General features: G+C 40.5%; 1 pseudogene; it reads right to left on the bottom strand.

Moving 5' to 3' along the window:
- Positions 1-1,247: 1,247 nt before the first annotated feature.
- Positions 1,248-5,062, bottom strand: LOC144250087 (thyroid receptor-interacting protein 11 pseudogene; annotated as a pseudogene).
- Between the last annotated feature and the right edge of the window lie 19,207 nt (positions 5,063-24,269).

Below are 24,269 nucleotides of genomic sequence, written 5' to 3'. Positions count from 1 at the left end.
TTTTAAATAAAAATGAGATCATAGTTTAATATAAATTAAATTTATTAGATTAATAATGTTAATGAAATAAATTCAAAATAATATTCATTAAAAATAAATTTAAATTAAACCAATTTTTACTGAATTATCATTTAATTTTTATTAAATTTTATTTAAATTAATTTTATTAAAAATGTTCTTAATGATTTTAGAAATTACAGGTGTCAGAGAAGTGTTTCTTATATAATCTGCTTTTTCTCTTCTCTGACTTCTCCTAACTTCAGCTAAAAACTTTGATTTATCTTTTACCTTAATTTACAAAAATGAAAAATGTTTTTCTAAGGATTTCAGCTTTTAAAACATTATATGATTTTATTTCTCCTGATTTCTCCTCCCCGCTGTTTTGTGATCAAATGATTTTAAAAATGTGTTTATAAGCATTATTTTAGAGCCCAAAAAGTATGTAGATAAACGGTCCCCATATTTAATGACACATCCTTGCAAATTAACTTTTCCATTGAAAATGCGTTCAGTTTGACTTATAAAAATGGTCTTCTTTCTGGACATTAACATCTAGAAAGTTGAATTAATGTAAAGTGATTTTTTTACAGAAATGAAAATAAGTAAAATGGATGGGTGTCATAGTATTTGCGTTAAAATTTCTCAGAATTTATCCACGAAACTTCATGTTCAGGCCTTCCCACTGTCACTTTCTTTTAGTAGTTGCACAAGGTTTTCTTTTGTAAACTCAAGAAGTCACAACTTTGGGCAACATTATATTTTGTTTTTTACACTCTGAATTCTGAGCTATATAGATCTTTTTCTCATGAGTTGGATTTTTCCTCCTTTCTGTTAATTAAATGTGTCATTTTATCTTCATAAAATTAAATGTAACAAATACAATCATAAAAAAGAGGTTGAAGCTAATGGCTCACTACTGGTGCACTGTACAGTTGCTCACAAAGTGCATTAGAATTGATTATTGTTGAGGATTACGTCATAACATCAAAACAAAATTTTATAAACAAAAAGTGCAACAGCAAACAAAACAAAATAAATTTTTTAAGCGCTACAGCAAAAAAAAAAAAAAAAGAAAGAAAGAAGAAAGAAAAAAAGGGAAGACAAAATACCTAGTAGCTACATACATCAGCTTTTTTCTTTCTCTTTTTGTCTACAAATACATGACACTTTTTCCAAAAGGTCACTCTCAAAAAGTACTGAGTTATGGCTTCATTAGAGTGCTACATTATCTCTGGCTTCAGAGTCACTTATGGCTTTAAAAGGTCCTTTAGTACAACCCTGGCAGGATGGTCTGGGGACAGTGGCAATGGTGTACAGGTGGGCATGACATCTGCGAAGGGTTCCAGAGAAGATGCCCAGGTCCACTAGGTCCCAGTCCAGCTAGGTGAGTAAGTGGCTCTGAATTCTGCTGCCTCTTTACCACTTCCCAGCACCTTTGCACCTTGCTTTCTTCTTCTTGGTGAATCTAGAGTTCCATGGCAGGAGCAGAAAGTTTGGGTGGTGGAACAGCTGGATGAGATTCCATTTCCAGAAACTTAATAAAAAGTTCTGAAAAAGAACTCTTCCGCACAGATTTCTGACTTGGTATCAAAGGTGTGCTGGGGACAGATTTGGGTCCTCCTCCAAGCCAACCAGGCATCCACTTGGTAACACCTCCGTAATCTTCTTTCAACAACTGCTCCATTTCCCCCTTTTCAATGTCCAGGATCCTTCCGATTAACCGTAGCACTTCAGGACGTTTACGTTGGGGTGTGCGGAAATGACCGATAAAAAGGTTTCTCAGGAGGCCTTTGTCCACTTTTCCTTCTGTGCTGCTTGTCCTGTTCGTCAATTTCTTTGGTGTATCTCCCAGCATTTCTTGCAGGAGCTCACTTTGTTTTGTGAGTTCTCCAGTCTGTTCTTCCTTGAGGTCTAACTGTCTGGGTGCTGAATCCCACACAACATTTGCTTCATCCTGTAGTAATGATAATGCTTCTCCTTCGACTTTTTCTGCCTTTTCCTTCTGTTCTTTCTTGAACTCAGCAGGACACATAGCAGACTGCGTTCCTCCTTCCTGGGAGAGCGGGAACTGCGGTGCCTTCTCATCCCTCTGTTGGGATTCCATCCTCAACTGTTCCTGCGGGGCCTCTACCTGCACGTTGGCTTGATGACTTGTAGTCGAAGATGAAACTAGCTTTTCCTCCAACAGCGTGATTTTCTTTTTCAGTTCAATCTCCCTTTTTTCCACAGCCAAAATTTCCCGGGTGTGGGAATCCTCTGATTCCAAAAGATGGCTGCGTAGTCTCTCTAGCTCCCGGTGCAGGTGTTGAACCTCGTGCTGGAGGGTCCTGTTCTCCATCTGTTTTTGCTTCAGGCACAAGATGACTTGATCTGTCTCTTGCTGAAACATAACAGTCTTCTCCTCCATTGATTCAACAGCAGTGACAAGATGACTGAACTCCCCACACTTGTCCTCTTCTTTTTCTTGCAACAGCTGCTCAAAGGCATGAGCTTTCTCCTTCATAGTCTCCAGCTGCAGGTCTTTTTCTTGCAGCATCAAGGAGAACCTCCTGTTGGTCTCCTGCAATGCTTGACACTCCATTCCCTTTCCTTTGTATGTTTCTGTTATGTTTTCATTTTCCGCTTTGAGTTTAGAAATGTCCATTTCTAAAATGAATATTCGCTCCTGTTCTTTTAGAAGTTTAATCTCAAGTTCTTCTTTGATTCCTTTCACTGATGTCTCATTTTCAGATTTCAATAAGTTGTGGTTTTCACCTCCATTTTCTACAGTAAGGCTTTCTTTAACTTTCGGTTCTCGAAGAACATCGGAATTCTCTGTTTGAGTGTTGTATCTGTCTCCAGGCAACTGGGCTTTCATTTGTCCAATGGTTTTCTGCAAATTCTTAATTTCCTCATCTTTTACTAAAAATAACTGGGCATGCGCAGCATTCATCTGCTCATATTGGTATTTCAATTCATTCATTTCCTTCTTCTGCTCCTGTAATGACTGAAGTAGGCGCATTTTACCCTGTCTTTGATCTTCAATTATCTTCTGGTGATGTTTAATTTCCTTTTCCAGATGATTATTGACGATATTCAGTTGAGATACCTCACATTCTAGTTCTGTGATACTATCGAGGGTTTCAGGCTCAGCCACAAGGACAGCTCTGTGCTGCTGTTCCCTGAGTCTTTCCAATTCTTCTTGCAGATGATTTCCTTCTTCTTTCATGGATTCAATCCTTCTGTCCTTTTCTTCTATGGTTTGCCTTAAAGTTTCATTTTCTCTTAAGACCTGAGAAAACTTATCTAAATTCTTTTGGAGTTCTGAACTTTGTTCTTTGAGTTTGTCAATAAACACTTTTTTCTCACTTACACGTTGTATCAATTGCTCTGGTTCTTCTAAACCAGATGCCAAAAGTTCCTTAGTTTCTTTTTGATCAGCAGCCATTTGCTCAATATTCTTTTTGAGGCTTGCGATTTCAAAATCCTTCTCTTGATTGAGTTGTTTCAATTTCTTGATTGCAAGGTCTCCTTCATATCGTTGTTTGGATAGCTCGTCTTTTATCAAAACTATGTGCTTTGTCGCTTCTTGGTTCTGAGTGTCTAGTTCTTCCAACTCAGCTATCAGCATTTTCTTTTCATTAATACTTTGATTCAGTTCTTGCTCCTTCGACTCCAAGTTAAGTTTTAAGTTATGCAATTGTACACACAAATTCACGTCTGTTGAAGCTGTATTTTTAATTACTTCATATTCACAGCTCAGTGTTGACAGTGATATCTGAAGTTCTTTCATCTCTTGACTCAATAATGACTTCTCTTTTTCTAAAACTTGGACACGCAGATTCAGTTTCAGATTGTCTTCAGCCAGATGGTTATCCCGGTTTAAACCATTCAGTCTCATTATTTCCTTTTCAGCATCGGACAGGGCTTGTTGCAGCCTGAGCACTTCTTCCACCAATGAACTCAGTGGAAGAATTTTTCCCTTTTGGGCCACAGTATCACTCTGCTCCATCACAGAAGCCTGCAATTTACTACATTCCAGTTGCAAGTTCTCACACTGCTCAATTATTTGTCCCTTTTCCACACGGAGCTGCTCTTGTTCTCTGTTCGAGACGTTTCTGTCATTTTCTGCAGAAGATAATTTTTTATTGATGTCTTTTATTTGATCCTCAAGTTCTTCTATCTCTTTCATCGACTCGGCATTTTCAGTTTGTAGAACCTGAATAGTTTTCTGCATCTCACAGGCTGTAACCCCTGAGTCACCTTGTTGTGACTGATTTTCAAGTTCTTCAATTCGTTCTTCGTAGTCACATAATTCCTCTCGATGCTGGGAACTTTCCTCTGCCACTTTCTCTTGATGTGCCTTCTGCAAAACTGGCATTTCATGCTGATGATTATTTATGTCCTGACTTTGGTTTTCTTCAAGTACCTTAATAATATTTTGGAGTTTGCAGATTTCCCTTGGATCAGAATTACGTGTTCCTTGTGCTTGACCAATATGCTTCCAGGGGCCGACTTCAGATTCAAGTCTCGAAACTTCCATTGACAAGCTCTTTATTTCATGTTGTGATGAAATGACGTTGCTAAAGTGCATGTCTCCATCAGGAAGAGGTGAAAACTGACGACTGATTCCACAGCTGGATGGAGCCGGTGCAGTGGTTATTGGTATATCACCAGCTCCGGAGTGTACTGATCGGGCAGGTGACTGCCATCTCCACAGGTGATCCTGTAGCACCATCTGTCTTGCTTTAGGTTGGCTGGCTTCTGTCCCTCTCCCTTGCAGTTGATGTCGGTAACCTGCAGAAGGAAGCTTTATGGGAAGCCCTGATGCTTCTTTGTGCTTTTCTTCCGGATCAGTACAATCCTTTGTAAGTCTTCCATCCGTTGATGTGAATGGAGATCGGGGAGCTTCAATTTCCTTTCTCCCACAATGAGGTAAACCTGCTTCTACCTCTTCTAAATCGTCCAGAGACGCGTCCCTGGCGAAGCTGGAGATATGGCCGGTGAGGGAAGCCAAGCTGTCCCCCACCTGACCCAAGGAGTGGCCCCAGCCGGAGCTTAGGCCCCCAAACCAGGACGACATCGCTGGAACCTCTGAGCCGCTGCAAAACCCGCTCCTCTCACCATCCACCTCTCACCATCCACCTCTCACCATCCACCTCTCACCATCCACCTCTCTCCACGGAACGGCCTCGAGCGCGCAGGGTCGATTGTGACCTAAGCCTCGGAATTCGGGGCGCTGCGGGGCTCGCGCCCACGTCGCCTTCTGCCTCGTAACGCAGAGCCCTGGCCTGGGCTTCCACCAGGGACTCGCTGCCAGGGGCGCAGTCACCCCTGGGGGCCTCTGCTCCTTCCCTGGACTTTCCGCTGTCCCCCTTGGGTGACTCCGCCCTCAGCGTTGGTGACCTGCCCCTGCAGGGCGGCTGCTCCTGCACCTGGACTGGCCGCCCTAACACCCTAGGATTTTCAATATTCATGAAGAAGCCTTTTAGAGCACTGGGACCTGCAAAGCACCCCTGAAATCATGGTTTCCTACAAAGGAGTCCAATTTGCTGTCATAAAGAAAGTTGTATTGATCATTCTGATTGCAGTTTCCAATTCTTTCCATACCTTAACATCCCTAACGCTATTGAAAGTCTGTCCTCCATATGCTAACTCACTCTCGTGGCTGTTATCAAAATACTGTGACTCCTTTGGCTCTTGAATGACTTGATTCTGGTGTGTTTTTCTTTTCCCCCTACTTTGAAAACATGTTCTATACCCCCGATGGGTTTAATGCTTTAATGGTATTATGCCCAGACATGAATCAAGGTGGCTATAGCAATTTATAGATTATAGTAATTAAAAACTTGCAACTTTGTGGGTAAAAAGGTAATATAACTAGTAATATCCCAACATTTTGCTCCTGAAATACATTTTTCATAATATCCTTTTAGTAAAATTTTTTGGAAAAGGGATCATCTCATTTGTAACTACAAAAAAACTTTTCAGTGTTTGGAGGAACTTCCAGATTAATGATCAAAAGAAAATCAAAGAAGGAAGAGTATCCCAGCCCAGCAGCTTCTACAGACACCAATAGGCTTTGTACCTCAAGCTAAAGTGAAATAGGTCCAAGAAAGTTTATGCTGATGAACAGATAAACTCATATAACTATGTTTTCTCATCTTGGAAAGGCAGGTGACAGCGGCGGTTAGGATTCCAGAAAACTGTTGACAACCCACAAGTCAAAGAGACAAGTTGGTGTCAGTATTCTTTAATAAAATCATAAAAAGATTTGCCGAAAATGTAACCATTTATTTGTACCATACATTAAACGTCTCAGTGCTAAGAAATATTCCAGAGCAGCAGATACAACTTGCTATTAATTTTATTTATTTATTTTTGTTTTTTGTTGCTAATACACATTTATTTATTTATTTATTTATATGCAGTGCTGAGATCGAACCCAGTGCCTCACACATGCCAGGCAAGTGTGCTACCACTGACCCATGACCCTAGCCCCATTGCTATTTCAATAAAGAAACTTCTATTGAAAGTTTTACTTAGTTTTTATTTAAATTTCTAGAAAATAGATAAAAATTGATCCTATAATTCAAAACTCCCAAAACTTGCTTTAAAATTCCCCATTTTGATATTACTTTATTATGGGTTAATGGACCTCCTAATTCTGGACCAGAGCAGCAACAATCTGAAGAACCATTGTGAACATCTTCAAGGGTTCTGGATTTGCCATTTCATCAAAGTCCTGATGTCCTCCAGAAATGCCCACCAAATTTCCAGATTGCACAACCAATCTTCTCATCCCAATATCAAGAACTCTGTGTGTTACCTACTTCGTGCCTTGAAATAAGCAACCTTGAAAAAACAGAGTTTAATCACGCTAAATGAAATTACTCATGTGATGGGACATAAGAGGCACATAGAGAGCTCATCCTCAACAAAATGCTGCCTATAGGAGACTCATCTGTTAGGAAAAGACATACACAGACTGAAGGTGAAGGGTTGGGAAAAATCATACCCCTCACCTGCACTAGCAAGCAGGGGTTTCCATGCTCATAGCACATAAAGCAGACTTCAAGCCAAAGTTAATCAAAAAGGATAAAGATGGAATTCAAATACTGCTCAAGGGAACCAGACACCAACAAGACATAACAAGCATCAATAGATATGCCCCAAACAATGGTGCCGCTGTGTTCATCAATCAAACTCTTCTCAAGTTCAAGAGTCAAATTGACCACAACACAATAATCATGGGTGACCTTAACACACCTCTCTCACCTCTCTCTTTTGTTTTTCAAACAAAAGTTGAATGGAGAAACTGCAGAGCTCAATAACACAATTAATAACTTGGACTTAACTGACATATATAGACTATTTGGACCGGCATCAAACAGATACACTTTCTTCTCAGCAGCACATGGATTCTTCTCTAAAATAGAGCATTATACTATGCCACAAAGCAACTCTTAGCAAATACAAAAAAGTAGAGGTACTACCATGTATTTTACCAGATCATAATGAAATGAAATTGGAAATCAATGACAAAATAAAAAATAAAAATATTTTTATCACATGGAGACTCAACAATATGCTACTGAATGAACAATGGGTTACAGAAGACATCAAGGGGGAGATTAAAAAATTCTCAGAGGTAAATGTGAGCATAGGTACAACATATCGAAATCTCTGGGACACTATGAAAGCTGTACTAAGAGGAAAGCTCATTGCATGGAGTTCATTCCTTAAAAGAAGAAAACTCAACAAATGAATGACCTCACACTACAGCTCAAAGCCCTATAAACAGAACAAATCAGCAGCAAAAGTAGTAGAAGGCAAGAAATAATTAAAATTAGAGAGGAAATCAAGGAAATCAGAACAAAAGAAACAATTGAAAAAAAATTGACAAAGCTAAAAGTTGGTTCTCTTAAAAAATAAATAAAATTGACTGACCCTTAGCCACACTAACGAAGAGAAGGAGAGAGCGAATTCAAATTACCAGCATTCATGATGAAAAGGCAATATCACAATAGACACTACAGAAATACAGAAGATAATTAGAAATTATTGTTAAACCTTATACTCCAATAAAATAGAAGACTTGGAAGGCATCGAAAAATTTCTTAAGTCATATGATCTGCCCAAATTGAGTCAGAAAGATATACACAACTTAAACAGACCAATATCAAGTGAGGAAACAGAAGAAGCCATCAAAAGACTACCAATCAAGAAAAGGCCAGGACCGGATGGATACACAGCTGAGTTCTACAAGACCTTTAAAGAAGAACTAATACCAATACTCTTCAATTTATTTCAGGAAAGAGAAAAAGAAGGAGCACTTCCAAACTCATTCTATAAGGCCAACCAACATCACCCTGATTCCAAAACTGGACAAAGACACATCAAAGAAAGAAAACTTCAGACCAATATCTCTAATGAACATAGATGCAAAAATTCTCAATAAAATTCTGGCAAATCAAATACAAAAACATATCCAAAAGATCACTCACCATGATCAAATTGGATTCATCCTAGGGATGCCAGGTTGGTTCAACATATGGAAATCAATAAATGCAATTCATTACATCAATATACTAAAAAATAAGAATCATATGATCACCGCAATAGACGCAGAAAAAGCATTTGACAAAATACAGCACCACTTCAGGTTCAAAACACCAGAAAAACTGGGGATAACAGGAATAGATCTCCAGATCTTAAAGGCTATCTACACAAAGCCCCACACCAACACCATTCTAAAATCTGGAACAAGACAGGGATGCCCTCTTTCATCACTTCTATTCAGCATAGTTCTTGAAACACTGGCCAGAGCAATTAGACAGACGAAAGAAATAAAAGGGATATGTATAGGAAAAGAAGAATGTAATTTAGCTTTACTTGCTGAGGATATGATTTTATACCTAGAAGACCCAAAAAGTTCCACCAGAAAACTTCTAAAACTAGTAATGAATTCAGCAAAGTAGCAGTATATAAAATCAATACCCATAAATCAAAGGCATTTCTGTATATCAGTGACAAATCCTCTGAGAAGGAAATGAGGAAAACTACCCCATTCACTATATCCTCAAAAAGAAAGAAAGAAAGAAAGAAAGAAAGAAAGAAAGAAAGAAAGAAAGAAAGAAAGAAAGAAAGAAAGAAAGAAAGAAGATAATCGGGAATCAACTTAACGAAAGAGGTGAAAGATCTATACAATGAAAACTACAGAACCCTAAAGAAAGAAATCAAAGAAGACCTTAGTAGATGGGAAGATCTACCTTGCTCCTGGGTAAACAGATTAATATTATCAAAATGACCATACTTCCAAAAGCACTATACAGATTTAATGCAATTCCCATCAAAATCACAATGGAATTCCTCATAGAAATAGAAAAAACAATCATGAAATTCATCTGGAAAAATAAGAGACCCAGGATAGCTAAAGCAATCCTAAGCAGGAAGAGTGAAGCAGGTGGTATTGCTATACCAGACCTTCAACTATACTACAGAGCAACAGTAACAAACACAGCCTGGGATTGGCACCAAAACAGGCAGGTTGACCAATGGTACAGAGAAGAGGACACAGAAACTAACCCACAAAATTACAATTATCTTATATTAGACAAAGTTGCCAAAAACAAGCTTTGGAGAAAAGATAGCCTCTTCAACAAATGGTGCTGGGAAACCTGAAATTCCTACGCAACAAAATGAAATTAAACCCCTATCTCTCACCATGCACAAAACATAACTCAAAATGGATCAAGGACCTAGGAATTAAACCAGAGACCCTGCATCTAATAGAAGAAAAAGTAGGCCCTAATCTCGATCATGTGGGATTAGGCCCCAACTTCCTTAATAAGACTCCTATAGTGCAAGAATTAAAACCAAGAATCAATAAATGGGATGGAATCCAACTAAAAACTCTCTTTGTATATTTTGGTCAGTTTTCATGTGTTTTTCTCATTTTCTATTTGGATTGGTTTTGGGGTTTTAATTGCTGATTTTGGAAGATTTTTTTTAAAATATGTTCTGATTGCTTGTCCTTTTTTGAATACATAGTTTGCAAATATTTTCTCTCAGGATGTAGCTAATCTTTTCATCCTTTTCCTATGGTTTTGCTTGGCAAAAAAATAAATAAATTTTTATAAAGTCCGGCTTATCAATTTTTCCTCATATGGATTGTGCTTTTTGTACCAAGTCTAAAGTCTTTTAGTTAGTCTTAGATTCCAAGTTTCTATTTTTTTCCTAAGATTTTTATAGTTTCACATTTTCCAGTTTGTCCCTAATTCATTTGTTGTGAATGTTTGTATAAGGCCTTGGGTTGAGGTTGTGGTTCGTGTCATTTGTCTTTTGTTATAGTTTGGACCTGAAATATCCCCAACCCCTCATATGTCAAAAAAAAAAAAATGGGTCTCCAAAGCCACTGTGTTCCAAGGTGAGCCTTGGAGGTGATCAGGTTAGAAGGTCTGACCTCACAACAAACCACTGCATTTGTGGATTACAGCATAATGGGCTATTGGGAGATGGTGGGAACCAGGAGATGGAGCCTACTTGGAGGAAGTGGGTCATTGGGAGTTTCCCTTAAGGGGTTTTTTTGTCCCCCAGTTTTTCCTCCTTCTCCCCCAACCACTCCCCCCCATCTCTCTCTCTCTCTCTCTCTCTCTCTCTCTCTCTCTCTCTCTCTGCTTTCTGGCCACCATGAAGTACTTAACTTTGCTCCACCAAGTGCCTACCCCTGCCCCCAATGTTTTCTTCTTACCACAGGCCCAGTAACAATGGAGCCAAGGGACCATGAACTGAAACCATGAGCCAAAATCAACTTTTCCTCCCTTAAGTTGATTTTCTCTGGTATTTTTGTCACAGTTATGGAAAGCTAGCTAGCACAACTTTGGATGTTCGCTTACTCCAGTGCTGTTTATTAAACAGTTTCTCTATCCTTTCTCAATTAATCTGCTTCTGATATATGTAAAATGTTAGTTGAGCATGTTCTCATGGGTCTGAACTCTGCATGTTCTGTTCTACTGACCTATGTGTCTGTCCCTCCATCAACCCCACAGTGACTTGATTATCTGATTACTGTAGCTGCACAGTAAGTCTTCATATTGTGCAGGTCACTCCAAAGTTCTATTCTTTTTAAAAAATTGCTTTTATTTTTTTAAATACATGACAGTGGAATGCATCACAATTCTTATTACACATATAGAACACAATTTTTCATATCTCTGAACATCAAGTATGTTCACACCAATTCATGTCTTCATAATGTACTTTGGATAATGATGTACATCACATTCCACCATCATTGCTAACCCCCTGCCCCCTCCCTTCCCCTCCCACCCCTCTGCCCTATCTAGAATTCCTCCCATGCTCCCTCTCCCCAACCCACTATGAATCACAGAAAATATTTGCCATTTGTTTTTTGGGGATTGACTAACTTCACTTAGCATTATCTTCTCCAACTCCATCCATTTACCTGCAAATGTCATGATTTTATATTCTTTTATTGCTGAGTTTACTATGGGTATGACATTCATTGCATACCCATCAGAATGGTTAAAATAAGAAAGTGAGGACTCCAGATGCTAGTGAGGACATGGAAGAGCCAGTCCACTTGCATATCACGGATGGGAATGTAGAGTGGTACAGCCTCGGGAAAACAGTTTGGCAGTTTCCTAAAAGACTAAAAATACCATGACCGTATGACCCAGAAATGACAGCCTTGGGCATGGATTCCAGAGAAATGAAGTAATGATTACACAAAACCTGCACACCAATGTTCACAGCAGTGGGTTTACAACAGCCAAAAAACGGAATCAGTCCAGAGGCCCTTCAACAGGTAACTGTGAAACAAACTGTGGTATGTCCACACCGTGGAACCCTCCCTACTCAGCAATAAAAAAAAAAAAAAAAGGAATGAATTTTGAGACACAAGAGAATTTGGAAAATCTCCAGAGAACTGTGCTGGGTGGAGGGGGCACCAATCCAAACAAAGTCACATCTTGTGTGATTGCATTTGTAAAGTGTTTTTGAAATGACAACATTTTAGAAAAGAATGAACAGATTGGTGGTTTCCCTGCTCCTGGGACTGGGGGCAAGGGGGGGCAGGAGGGAGGTGGCTGTTGATATCAAGAAGACCACAAGGTCCTCTTGGTGGATGGTGAGTGTTTTGACTGGTTGAGGATACGTAAGCATAAATGGTGAAACTGTGCTGAGAACTTGCACAAGTGTGAGTACAAGCAAAATGGGGGAAATGTAAGATCACTGAATTGTGTCACAATCAGCATCTTTGTGCTGACTCTTACACAACTGTCCTGTAAAAATGTTATTATTGTTGAAAACTGGTAGGGAGAGAATTTTGGTATGATTTCTTAGAAATTCAAATGAACGTACACTTTCCCAAACAGTTATCTGCTCTTGGATCTGCATACTCTTAGTGTTCAGACTCTCACCTCCTTCTGATGGATTTGTGCTCTCTCCACTCTTCTAAATGTCCCTGGGGGACCTAGCCATGGTAACCATCTGATTACCAAATCTGTGAAGGAAGATAATGAGGGTAAATTTAATGTGTCCTAATCTTTGCTTTTTCCTAAACTTTGCAATAAAAAAGCAAGATTTAAAGGGGAGAAGGGAAATTACCCATAATAGATATATCCATACGTTTTCTCAAATGCACATAAGACACATATCTTAGATATGTGGCAAACATTTTTTTAGTTAAATCTTTGGTGAATTTTTAGTTATATTCTTACAATATAACCATGTTTAAGGTTTTCTTTTTTAATTTCTTGCAGTGCTCGGGATAGAACCCAGGGACTCACTCATGCTGGCAAAAGCCCTACCCCTGAGCTCCAGACCTAGCCCTCCCATTTTTAATTTTATCAAAAAGAAGAGAGTCTATTTCCTCCAATTTTGCTAACTTTGGAGTTATAGTTGAAGGAAAAACATTTTGCTAATTTAAAGCCCCCCCCCCAAAAAAAATTTCTCACTGTAGCTTTAATTTACATTTCTTTGTTTTCTAAGTCAAATTGATTTTTTAAAAATATGGTTTGGGGCCTGCTGCTTTTTCCTTTGTGAAGCACCTGAATAAGCACCTGCCTCTTCTATTAGAGTCTTTTATGTTTTACTATAGCTTTACAGGTGCTGTTTTTATATGAAGGGTACTAGTATTCCCAGTTTACCTTTTAACGTTGATTATTACTGGTCTTGACATACAGAAATTAATAAAAAAATTGTTGAATCTAAATAAAAGATATCATATATTGTGGAACTACAGGTAATTTTTGTTTTGTTCTTTTTACTTTTCTGAAAAGAGTATACTTCTCTCCCATATTTTGGGAAAGAAATTAATCACAATGAGAATATTTCATATCAAAAATTGTATCCTATGGATAAGTTGTGTTCAGGAAAAAGCTATAGCTTTGGGTGCTTTCCTTACTAGACATAAGGTAATAAATGCAAATGACCTATGCATTCTTATAAAGAAATGAAAATAAATGAAATAAGAATCTAGAGATACAGGAGGAAAGACTTAGAAAAATATAAAAGGAAAAAATAAAAAAAAAGTTGACTGAAAGCAAATTCAAAACCTAAGCCTTGGGAAATCTAAATCAGGAAGAGGCAAAGCAACAATAGAAAGTTAAGAAAGGGGAAATAAAAAGAGATCAGGGGAGATTTTCTAAACCATGTGATAATTCTGTATTTTGTTCCAGTTTTAAATGTCATTGATATAGGTGAAATGTATACAATTGAACTCATTTTTAAAAACCCTTAATAGACATTCATCCAAGAACAAATTGGAAGATTTATATTAGAGAATAAATCCCTATGAAAGCAACAATTCAGAGAGGTTTAAAGACTACATTTTCAACCTATCAAGGAAGAGATAATTGTTCTATTTAAACTGAGGATATATAGAAATGCAAAGATTATTTTAAAAAAAACCTTCAGCCAATCTCATTTATGAATATAAGTATCAAATAGTAAAGAAGAAGCTGGGCACAGTGGCACACGCCTGTAATTCCAGCGGCTCAGAAGGCTGAGGCAGGAGGACCATGAGTTCAGAGCCAGCCTCAGCAGTGGCAAGGTGCTTAGCAACTCAGTGAGACCCTGTCTCTAAATAAAATATAAAAATAGGGCTGGGGTGTGGCTTAGTGGTTGAGTGCCCCTGAGTTCAATCCTCAGTGTGTGTGTGTGTGTGTGTGTGTGTGTGTGTGTGAAAGAAGAAAGACATTAAGTCAAATCCTGAGTACACTACAATAACAGCTTCCCCAGATAAATTTAAGAAAAACTTGAACTAGGAACTCAAGGAGAGTTCAAGATTGAGAAGCTAACATATGTTTATGTTCATATGACAGCATCGGTCCATCAGTCATTTTGAGGATGCAAAAACAGTACTTGATAAAAGACATCTATTTGATGAGATTGAGAAAAAAGGAATTATTCCATGAAAGCACAGAAAGATGGGGCTGGGGATACGGCGATGGCTCAGGGGTAGAGTGCCTGCCTGGCATGCATGAGGCCAAAACAAAATCAATTTTAAAAAGAAGAAAGTACAGAAAGAAAGCTGCTGACAAAACAGGATGAAAATGTCTGCCTGGAATGTGTGGCAATGTCAGATTCACATGTGAAGTAATAAGCTCATTATCCAATAGAAGATGAGCAGCAACAGAGAAAGCCTACAGCAACTCGTATTTAATGTTACTCTGAAGGCACTAGCCAATACAACAACGTGGAAGTGAGAACTGGTAACCTGAGAAAGGAGGAGACAGGAAAACCCAAGAGAATTAACTGGGAAACTATTCGGTCCAACTAGAACAGTGATACTTGATGTTTTGAGATGGCTGGGGATGTGGCTCGGTGGTAGAGCGTCTGCTGGCATACATGAGGCAGGTTCAGTCCTCAAGAGCACCACTCACACACACACACACACACATATATATGTGTATGTATGTATATATATATATATATATATATATATATATATATATATATAGAGAGAGAGAGAGAGAGAGAGAGAGAGAGAGGTTGCTGATACAAGTATACTGCAATGTCAGCAAGTTGTTTTGTAGATATCAATAAACTGATTCTAAGTTTCTGTGCAAAGAGCAAAAGACCCAGAAGAGGGAATCCTACATGGAAGAATAACAGTCAGAGGACTGACACTACCCTATTTCAAAACCTCCAGCAAAGCCACAATGATCGAGACAGCGTAGTATTGGTAAAAAGAACAGTGAAATCAGCGCATTGCAAGAGAAAACCCAGAAGTAAATCCACACCCAAAAGACCTGACAAGATCAATTTTAGAGGAGGCAGAGTTTATTTGGGGTTTCACAGTTTCCGAGGTCTCAGTCCATAGATGGCTGGCTCCATCCCTTGGGGCCTGTGGTAATGCAGAATATCAGGACAGAGAAGAGCAGCTCAGGACATGGCACCAGCAAGTAGAGAGAAAGCTCTGCTCCACAAGGACAAAACATGTACCCCAAAGGCATGCCTCCAGGGACCCACCTGCTCCAGCCATACCCTCCTGCCTACAGTTACCACCCAGATGATCCCTGTCATGGAATAAGCAGGTGTAAAAGAACCCTAAAAGCAAATCTAGATGCTGGCCCTACGACTTTCACAAAATGATGGGTCACAGATCAAAGCATAAAATGCAAAACTATACTTCTAGAAGATAACATAGAGGATAACCTCGGTGATGTTGGGCTCAGCAATGATATTTCAGATGAGCATTGATCAACTTCAGGATGGGGGGTTGATCAAGGAAGACGCGGTCTGTAAGAAGCAGTGATGTGCAGGCAAGCTCTACTGGACAGCTCTTAGGGGAAGTGCCTCGCAGCAAAAGACCTTTCAGAGACAGTGGCACAGGCCACCATGCTTTAGGAAAAGGGAGGGGCCTCTTGGAGAGGGAAGGGGACACTTGAGAGGAGTCCACCTAGCAGAGAGGTGAGGAGTCCCTGAGGGAGAGAGCTCCAAAGATCAGCAGAGGTGGCCTTTCATAGCTGCAGTTTTTGTCTCGTTTATATCTAACAAATATTGGATACAGTTTCATGGAGAACGCATAGTAGGTGTGCTCTAGAAAACTGTTTATTTGACCATATTTAAAGCAACTGGATGTGTAAGAATTTGAGCTTAGTGTCTGTTGGCTTGGGGATAACCGTCCTAGCCTGATGGAATGGGCAGCAACTGGGAGCATTTTCATCAATACACAGGGCCTATTTACGTAAGAAGCCCAAGCATGTTCTATGAAAGAAAAAACTGATCATGTGGGCCTCATTACAATTGAAAATATCTGCTCTGCAAAAGGCACTGCTAAAAGAATTTTTATTTTTTTAATGCCAATGAAAAGTTGTTTACTTTACACACACATTATTTTTCTGAATCCAGAATTTCTACTCTTAACAGATATTAACATTATGTATTCAGTCTATAAAATATACTTTTTTCCCCCACTTACATTTTCAAGAGGTCTGGTCTTCTGAATAACTGAAGGAGAGAAATGTACCCACTTGGTCGCACAGGCTTGCTGCTAAAATAATTTTTAAAAATTAAAACAAAAACAAAGACTGGGAGATAATATTTTCCAAATAAATAGCTAATGAATGACTGGTATGCAAAGTATGAAAAAAAAATTCTTAAAAGTGTACTATCTGCTCAATTTTCTATAATCATAAACTGCTCTAAAAAATGAAGTTTATTAATTAAGAAAAATGTGTCCTACCAATGTGAACTACTGTGGAGGAAGAAAAAATGATGAGAACCATTGAAAGGGTGCATCTTACAAAATAAGTATTCCAAAATCAGTAATGCTATAAATCAGCAATAATTAAATGTAAAATGTATTGGGGTCCCAAGAAGATAGCAGAATAGTGCGGGCTACTGGTATCTCCTCCATCCTACCGATGAGATTATCACAGAGAAAAAAGAAAGTGTTGGACTTGGAAAATGAAAACACGACTTTAAGAAAACTTCTGTGAGGACAAAGTGGTCTGTGGAGACTGTGGCAGCAGCCTGGGGTGGACCAGAAGACCAAGTCTGGGCTTGAGCCAAGGTTCCGGCTTTCCATTCTCGTTTCCCCTGTGGGCAGGGACTCCTGCCTCGCCTTCTCATCACTTCAGGAGAGAAACATGACAGCGTCAGCCCAGGACACCGAAAAGCAGAGTGCGAAGGCAGGCTAGTGTCAGGAGTGAGGATGGGAACAGGAGCTGGAGGGCCGGTCCATCTCTGAGCTACCCTCCACCCTCAGTCTTCCTCTGTCCTTCACAGTTGGGAAATGAGACCCAGGAGAGACGAGTCTTTGAACGATGAAATGCCTGAGACAGTGGTCACGTCCATCCGGTGATCCTCTGGCTCCCTGTTCCAGTGTGTACCTCTCCTACCAGACGCAGCAGAAGCAGTGCATGTGAAGGCCTTATTCTCTGCCCCAGAATACCTGCAGGCAAGAGAGCTGAAGTCACCGAGGTAAAATGGACACTCGATGTGCTTAGTTGGCATTAAAAAATAATCAGATGACAACAAAATATGGTGGTACCATAGTTAAGATTGAAATTATTAATCATTAAGAAGAAGCGTAATATATATCTGTAAGCATATAAGTCAGAATATTGGTAAGAAAAATCAGGCAAGAAGAGTTATAAAAAAAATAACTAAGTAGAAACATTGGGTATTGATATTAAAAGTATTGAATTAAGACCTCAGATTAGATGCATTGCTTTATGGGTAAAGTCAAAGAAGGACTTGGTAATTTGGAGGTTCAGGGCAAGAAGTCTCCTCAAAAGTGTTGGGGAGAAGTGAAGATCTGGAAAACACAGCCCCAAAGTTAATTTTTTTTTTTTTTTGAAGATTAGAAGCCCAAGTGTCTGTCTATGTACTAGGGGGTTTCAGAAAGAGAGAGAAAAAATAGGGAGGAAAAAATAATTTAAAAAATAATGATCAGTAATGCTCCATAATTTAAGAAAGACAAAAGATCTTAGCTTATAAAGGCTCAAAAGGTTGCAAAAAGATAAAGGAAACCCCACATCTAGAATATTACAGTGATGATTAAGAATGAAAAAGGAAAAGGGAAATTCTAAGAGTTTCTATTGACAAGGAGTAACTTTTCTGTTTACCACACCATAAACTTCTTTGAAAACTCTGCAGAAAGTATTTCAGGAAAAAGTAATTAAGCAAATATACATTTGCATCTTTTGATAATACAAAAGATATTACATACCACTAATAAACAACAAAAGATGTGCAAGACCTAAAATGGCCAATGATCATAAAAGAAAAGGAAAATACTATGTAACTAATGAGCATTTGGATATTAAGGGTCAAGACAGAAAGATGATTTTCCCAAGTTAACTTATAAATACAACTCTAATCAAATCTGATTGTTTAGAAAATATATAAAACTTATTTAGAAAACTAAGTATGTATTGGAAAGACAGGATATTCCTGGAAAATAAACAAATATATATAGAAAACATTTCCCTTCAGTATGACATTATAACCGTTAAAATAGTGTGGGAAAGAATGGCTTAGTTCATAATGGCATTGGAGCAGCTAATCAACTGAATGTACGACGGAAGAGCTATATCCCCATGGGAAAAGATGTTGGTTATATTTTAACGGCAAACAGATAAATATCCTTCATTAAAAAAAAATACAAATTCATACAAGGAGAGAGTAGAATGATGGTCACCAGAGACAGGCAGAGGTGAGTAGGGAAAGGGGTGACTTCAACCCACAGGTTCAAATTTAGATAGTAGAAAAATGTTCTGGTGTTTCATTGCACAGTGCAATGACCATAATTAATAATAATGTGTTGTACATTTAAAAGTAGTTAATACACACACACACACACAAACACACAATGGAATACTACTCAGCCTTAAAGAAGAATGAAATTAGGGCATTTTCAGGTAAATGGGCAGAGTTGGAGAATATCATGCTAAGCAATGTAAGTCAATCCCCCGAAACCAAGCCAAATGTTTTCTCTGATAAGTGGAGGTATCTGATCCATAATGGGCAGGGGGCAAGAGAAGAATGGAGGGACTTTGGAAGGGAGGGAAGCGAGTGGTGGGGGGAAGGGAGGAGGAGTGTATGGGGGGAAGATGGTAGAAACTAGATGGACATAATTATCCCTGTGTATGGGTATGATTGCAGGAATGGTGTGACTCTACATCATGTACAACCAGAGAAAGGAAAAGTTGTGCTCTCTTTGTGTAAAAAGAAATTTTTTAAAATTCATAATAGTTAACAGGGTATTTTAAGCACTGTCACTACCCCCCAAAAAATAATATTTAAGGTGAGGGGCATGCTAATTATTAGGGCTTGATCATTCCATAGCATTCACATTTATTGAAACATCATATTGTACTTCTCAGATATATACAACTATTGTCAATTTAAAATAAGATAAAAATTAAAAAATTTAAAAGCAAACAAAACTTCAGATTCTACCATAAACAAAACTCCAACATAAAAACTGGCAAGATATATGATAAGCCATTCATAAAAAATAAGCATAATACATACGGAGAAACAACTGAACTTAAAAAATCTTTGATCTCATTGGCAAACCAAGGGATGCTAGTGAAAATGAGATACTAAATCAGATCCCCCCTTTTCTTCAACATTGGAGAAATCCACACACGGATGGTTCCCAGAGTCACTGGGTCTGTCTTCAGTCCAGACCCCATTGCTCTCCATCCAATAGGAATCCCTCCAGGAGCACAGGTGGGTCCACCCACCCTCTCCGTTCACCACCCCTGCATAAATTCTGCTGTTTGTAAATGACACCCTATTTCCTTGTGAATTCTAGAGCAGCTGTATTTGTACACTGCTGCTCAGAACATTCTTGCCTACATATATGGTATGGCTTGGATGTGAGGTGTCCTCCAAAAGCTCATGTGTGAGCAATGCAAAAAGATTCAGAGGATAAATGATTGGGTTGTGAGAGCCTTAACCCAATCAGTGAATTCACCTCCTGATGGGATTTACTGAGTGGTGACTGCAGGCAAGTAGGGTGTGGCTGGAGTAGGTGGGCAGAGGGGGTTGCCTTTGGAGTATATATTTTGTATCTGGAGAGTGGACACTCTCTCCGCTTTCGGATCAACATGTGAGCTGCTTCTCTCCACCACACTCTTCCTCCATTGTGTCCAACCTCACCTGAGTCCAGAGGAATGGAGTCGGCTGTCTATGGACTGAGACCTCTGCAACTGTGAGCCCCAGATTAACTTTCCCTCCTCTAAAATCATTCTTCTAGTCATGGCAGAGAAAAAGCTGACAACAAGGTGGCCTGATTCGTCCACGCCTGTTTCTGTTAGCCATGTGACAGGTCAAGATGGCTTCGAAAGGCTCCCAGTTTCTGGGCCTTCCTGGGGAGCTCTTGCCATCCATCTGGTTCACCAACATGTCGGGGGAGCTTTATTTTTTCACCTTTGATGCTCACAGTCATGGCCAAGAGGATTCAGAACATGCAACCCTCCAAATTCCTTTTATTTGGTCCTGTTTCCCCATGTCTCCTGAAAGCCCTTGAGGTCCGGCACAGCAGGACCTGGGTTTTTAGCCGTGACCTCCTCACTCTCCACACTGAGGTGGCCTGGCTCCTCAAAGGCTGGGTTAGTTAATATGAAGTCCCTTCTGTTTTCAGACTCGTGCCTGCTGTCTCCAGCAGCAGCGCTTCACAGGGTGTCCTTTGCGGGTGGCCTAGAGAGAAGAGCGGACGTCGTTAGATGCTCAGATTATGAAATCTGCTGGTCGAGGGAGGTGTTTCCATCTGGAGAATGCTGTCAGGATGAGGGAGCTTGCGGCAGAGGGAGGTTAAGAGGAAAGAAATGTACTCCCCCTTGAGTAGGATGCTGGCCTTCATGGCACGGGCGATGTGTTTTAGAGAAAGGAGAAAGTGAGAACAATCTGTTACGGTAGAAAGAACAGCAGCTGGGCCTGAAATGGGTTGAGCGGCGACTCTGCTCTTTGTAAGAAGCCCTCACGTGACTTTCTCAGCTTGGCTGTTCCCTTCTGGTAAGTGGAAATACTGCCACTACTTCAACTAACTCATCCCCCTTGTCAAAAGCACCATCTCTTTCTCTCATCCCCACCCAGCTTGTGCAGAAGGTTCCTCTGGTTTTCAAAGCCACGGTGATCTGCAGCTTCTGTCCAGGGCCCTGTGTCCCTCTGTCTGTTCATGTGTGACCCCCCCCAACCTCTCAGGGCAACAACCCCCTCAGGGGATTCCCTCAGGCACCTTCATGTGTCCAATGCCTGCTGCAAAGTTGGGCAGAGCCTAGCTATGGAGTGTCTCTTAGCAGACGCCAAATAAACTGATGGAGTGAGTGAAAATCCCGGGTAAAGGGCACGCTCTGTGGGAAAGAAGGGCTCTATTCTTCTCCTCATTTAACTGCGGTCACGCCCGGCATTCCTAAATGCGGCAGCCTTGTGATTTATGATGCAGATGGCACATGTTGGAACACGTGAACTTTTTTTAAATCTCCTAATGGAAATGACAACCCATATCTCAGAGCACTTCACAGGCTGGATTTCAGGGTAAGAAGAAATCTCTTTGTGTAAGGGCACTTTTAAGATATGCAGTCAGATGAATTTAGGGTAAAATATAAATCTGTTATTTCAATAAATAATTATTCCACTTAGGATTTTTACTGAACCAACCAGATTAAGAAGGAATAAGGTGCCATCATAGAGAGCTACAAACTCCTTTATTTCCGGGGGTTTATGTCCGGCCGTGGATAGATCTGGAACTCCCATTCCTAGGGACCAGTGACTAAGGTGTCGCATTCTTCTTGACCAAGTACTGCACCGAGCACCTGATTTATCACATGTTTAGTGCAGTGATCTCAAGGGCCAGAATATGGACACACCACAGTGGCCTTCAAAGGCTCGAGCCAGTATTCAAAGTCTAGGACTCTAGCCCCTTGGAGATTTGGGGTGGTGCCCATCTGTGACCCCACAGCACGCAGCTGACGCGGTGGCCCAGTCTCAGGGCTCTTCAAGGAGACTTGGGAGTCGCCATAGGAACGGGAAGTGCTGCCCAGCGCCCCCACCTCAGCCCAGTCAGCACACAAGCAGTTAATTGGCTGGTGGCCCCAGGAGCATTTTTTGCTCCAGCCAGAGACTTGGTTTCCTGGGGGATCTCTGAGGACGTCCTCGTTGGCCGGCGTCTCTGGGGAAGGTAATAACACAAGTCACAAGTCTGAACCGTAGCCGAGAGCACTGGTCCCTTCCCATGTCCTCCTGGTGACTTGCTGACAAGCTTCTGGCAGCCTCCAGACCCGTGGAGCCGCGACTCCATGTCGGCCTCCTGGCTGATGCTATTTCAGGCCTCTCCACAGAACTTTCCCTACTGTTGACTCCACAGAGCAAAGGGACAGCCACAGCGTTGGACAGGGAGAAAGCCAGTCCATCCAGACTTGAGGAAGAGAGAATTTCAGGACGAGACCGCCTCTGATATTTCTGAGTCATTTTGGAATCATAGGACTGGGGGCAAGAAAGGAAACTTAGGGACCTCGTGCCTGCTCCATTGTAGGGATCAGAGAAGCCCGTGGGTGCGTTCAAGTTCACACAGCAATACTCAGCTGGGGGCCTTGGATTTCTGGCTCCAACATCATTTCTGCTCTGTCTGCCAGACAGAAAGCTTAAAACGCTGCTCTCTGTCTGTCCAAAGTTAGACAGCATTCTGGAAATGCATATCTTTTCAAAAGCTAAATAACAAATATGAAAGGGAAGGACTGTTAATAGTTTCAGTTTTTCTCATATTAAGATGAGGTTGTGCCAGGCGCGGTGGTGCACACCTATAATCCCAGTGACCCTGGAGGCTGAGGCAGGAGGATGGCGAGTTCAAAGCCAGCCTCTGCAAAAGCGAAGCACTAAGCAACTCGGTGAGACCCTGTCTCTAAATAAAATACAAAATAGGGCCGGGGATGTGGCTCAGGGATCAAGTGCCTCTGAGTTCAATCCCCGGAACCCACCCCCACAAAATGAGGTGGTTATTGTAATGGGAAAGAGAAAAGAAAACATTAAATAGCATCCTGAGGGTGACCTGCACATTTTTTTCAGCTTTATTAAAATGCAACATGCACCCTTTGCCCTCCCGTTCACAGTGTGTCTGGGGAGAGAATGAACTCAAGGGAACGTTCTCCCTGTCGGATTTCTTTCCGTGTTCCTATAAAGTGGGTGCCACTTTGTACTCCCCAGAACATGCTGTCCTGCTTCTCCTGCAGCTGTTTACAGTTCTTTCTTAAATATGGAAGATTATCCAGCATGATGTAGGAATATGAGGGATAGATTACCTCTTACTCTATAAACCAATTTCATTCAAAATGTGTGTTTTCTTTTCCCCAAAACTTTTAAGAATATAGTAGATTTGGGGCTTTGATAATAGAGCCAAAGGCTGGAAGGGCTCTATGGGATTTTATTTTTCCCTATTTTTAAAGGTACTAAGAAAAGTAGAAAGAGTGGGTTACCAGATTTAGCAAATGAAAGTAAAAGATGCTTATTTAGATTTAAATTCAGATGAACAAGAAGTAACTTTTAGTCAAAGTGTGTGAGCAATATTCGGAGCGTAGTTAGAATAAAAAAAAATTCATTGTTGGTCTGTAAAAAATAGAATTGTGGATCCTGGGTTTCATGGTGAGCTGGAGGGGAGAGAGAGAGAGAGAGAGAGAGAGAGAGAGAGAGAGAGAGAGAGAGAGAGAGAAAGAAGAAGAAGAAGGAGGAGGAGGAGGAGGAGGAGGAGGAGGAGATGGAGATGGAGAAGGAGAAGGAGAAGGAGAAGGAGAAGGAGAAGGATGAGAAGGAATAAGAGGAGGAGAGAAGAACAGCAAACTTCACTAATTACAATAATTCCTCCAGAGAGAGCAAACAACTGAGGTCCAGCTCAGCGTTCTGTGCTGGGGCTTGCCCGCTGGACAGACCCAGAAGAGAGCTGCTTCTTTTCACAGAGTGGTGCTCAGGTGGCCCATGACAACCCAGTGGCCTTCCTTGACACTTTGTTCCATTCTCCTCAGCTCATTCATTCAAGACTGTTTCTGAGCTTCCTGGCTGAGGGGTGTGGGAAGCAGTATTCAGAGGAGATTCACTCTCTACTCTTCAGAAACTCACCAACCAACCGCAAACACCATGAGAAAAATAAGGCCTGTCCCAGGGCCCTGAAGGAGGGAGACCCAGCTGGTTGCTGCAAACAGGACACACTTGTAAATGACCTTGAGAGCCTGTTGCACGGGAGCCTTTGTCTCTGAGGTCACTGTTGGTTGCCCTAAACGGTGGCCTCACAGAGGGTTTGCTCTGGGACAGACAGA

This window comes from Urocitellus parryii, chromosome 14 (assembly GCF_045843805.1).
Source record: "Urocitellus parryii isolate mUroPar1 chromosome 14, mUroPar1.hap1, whole genome shotgun sequence".
In the NCBI taxonomy this organism is placed as follows: domain Eukaryota; kingdom Metazoa; phylum Chordata; class Mammalia; order Rodentia; family Sciuridae; genus Urocitellus; species Urocitellus parryii.
Note: the sequence above shows the minus strand (reverse complement) of the source record. Positions and strands in the feature narration are given on the sequence as shown.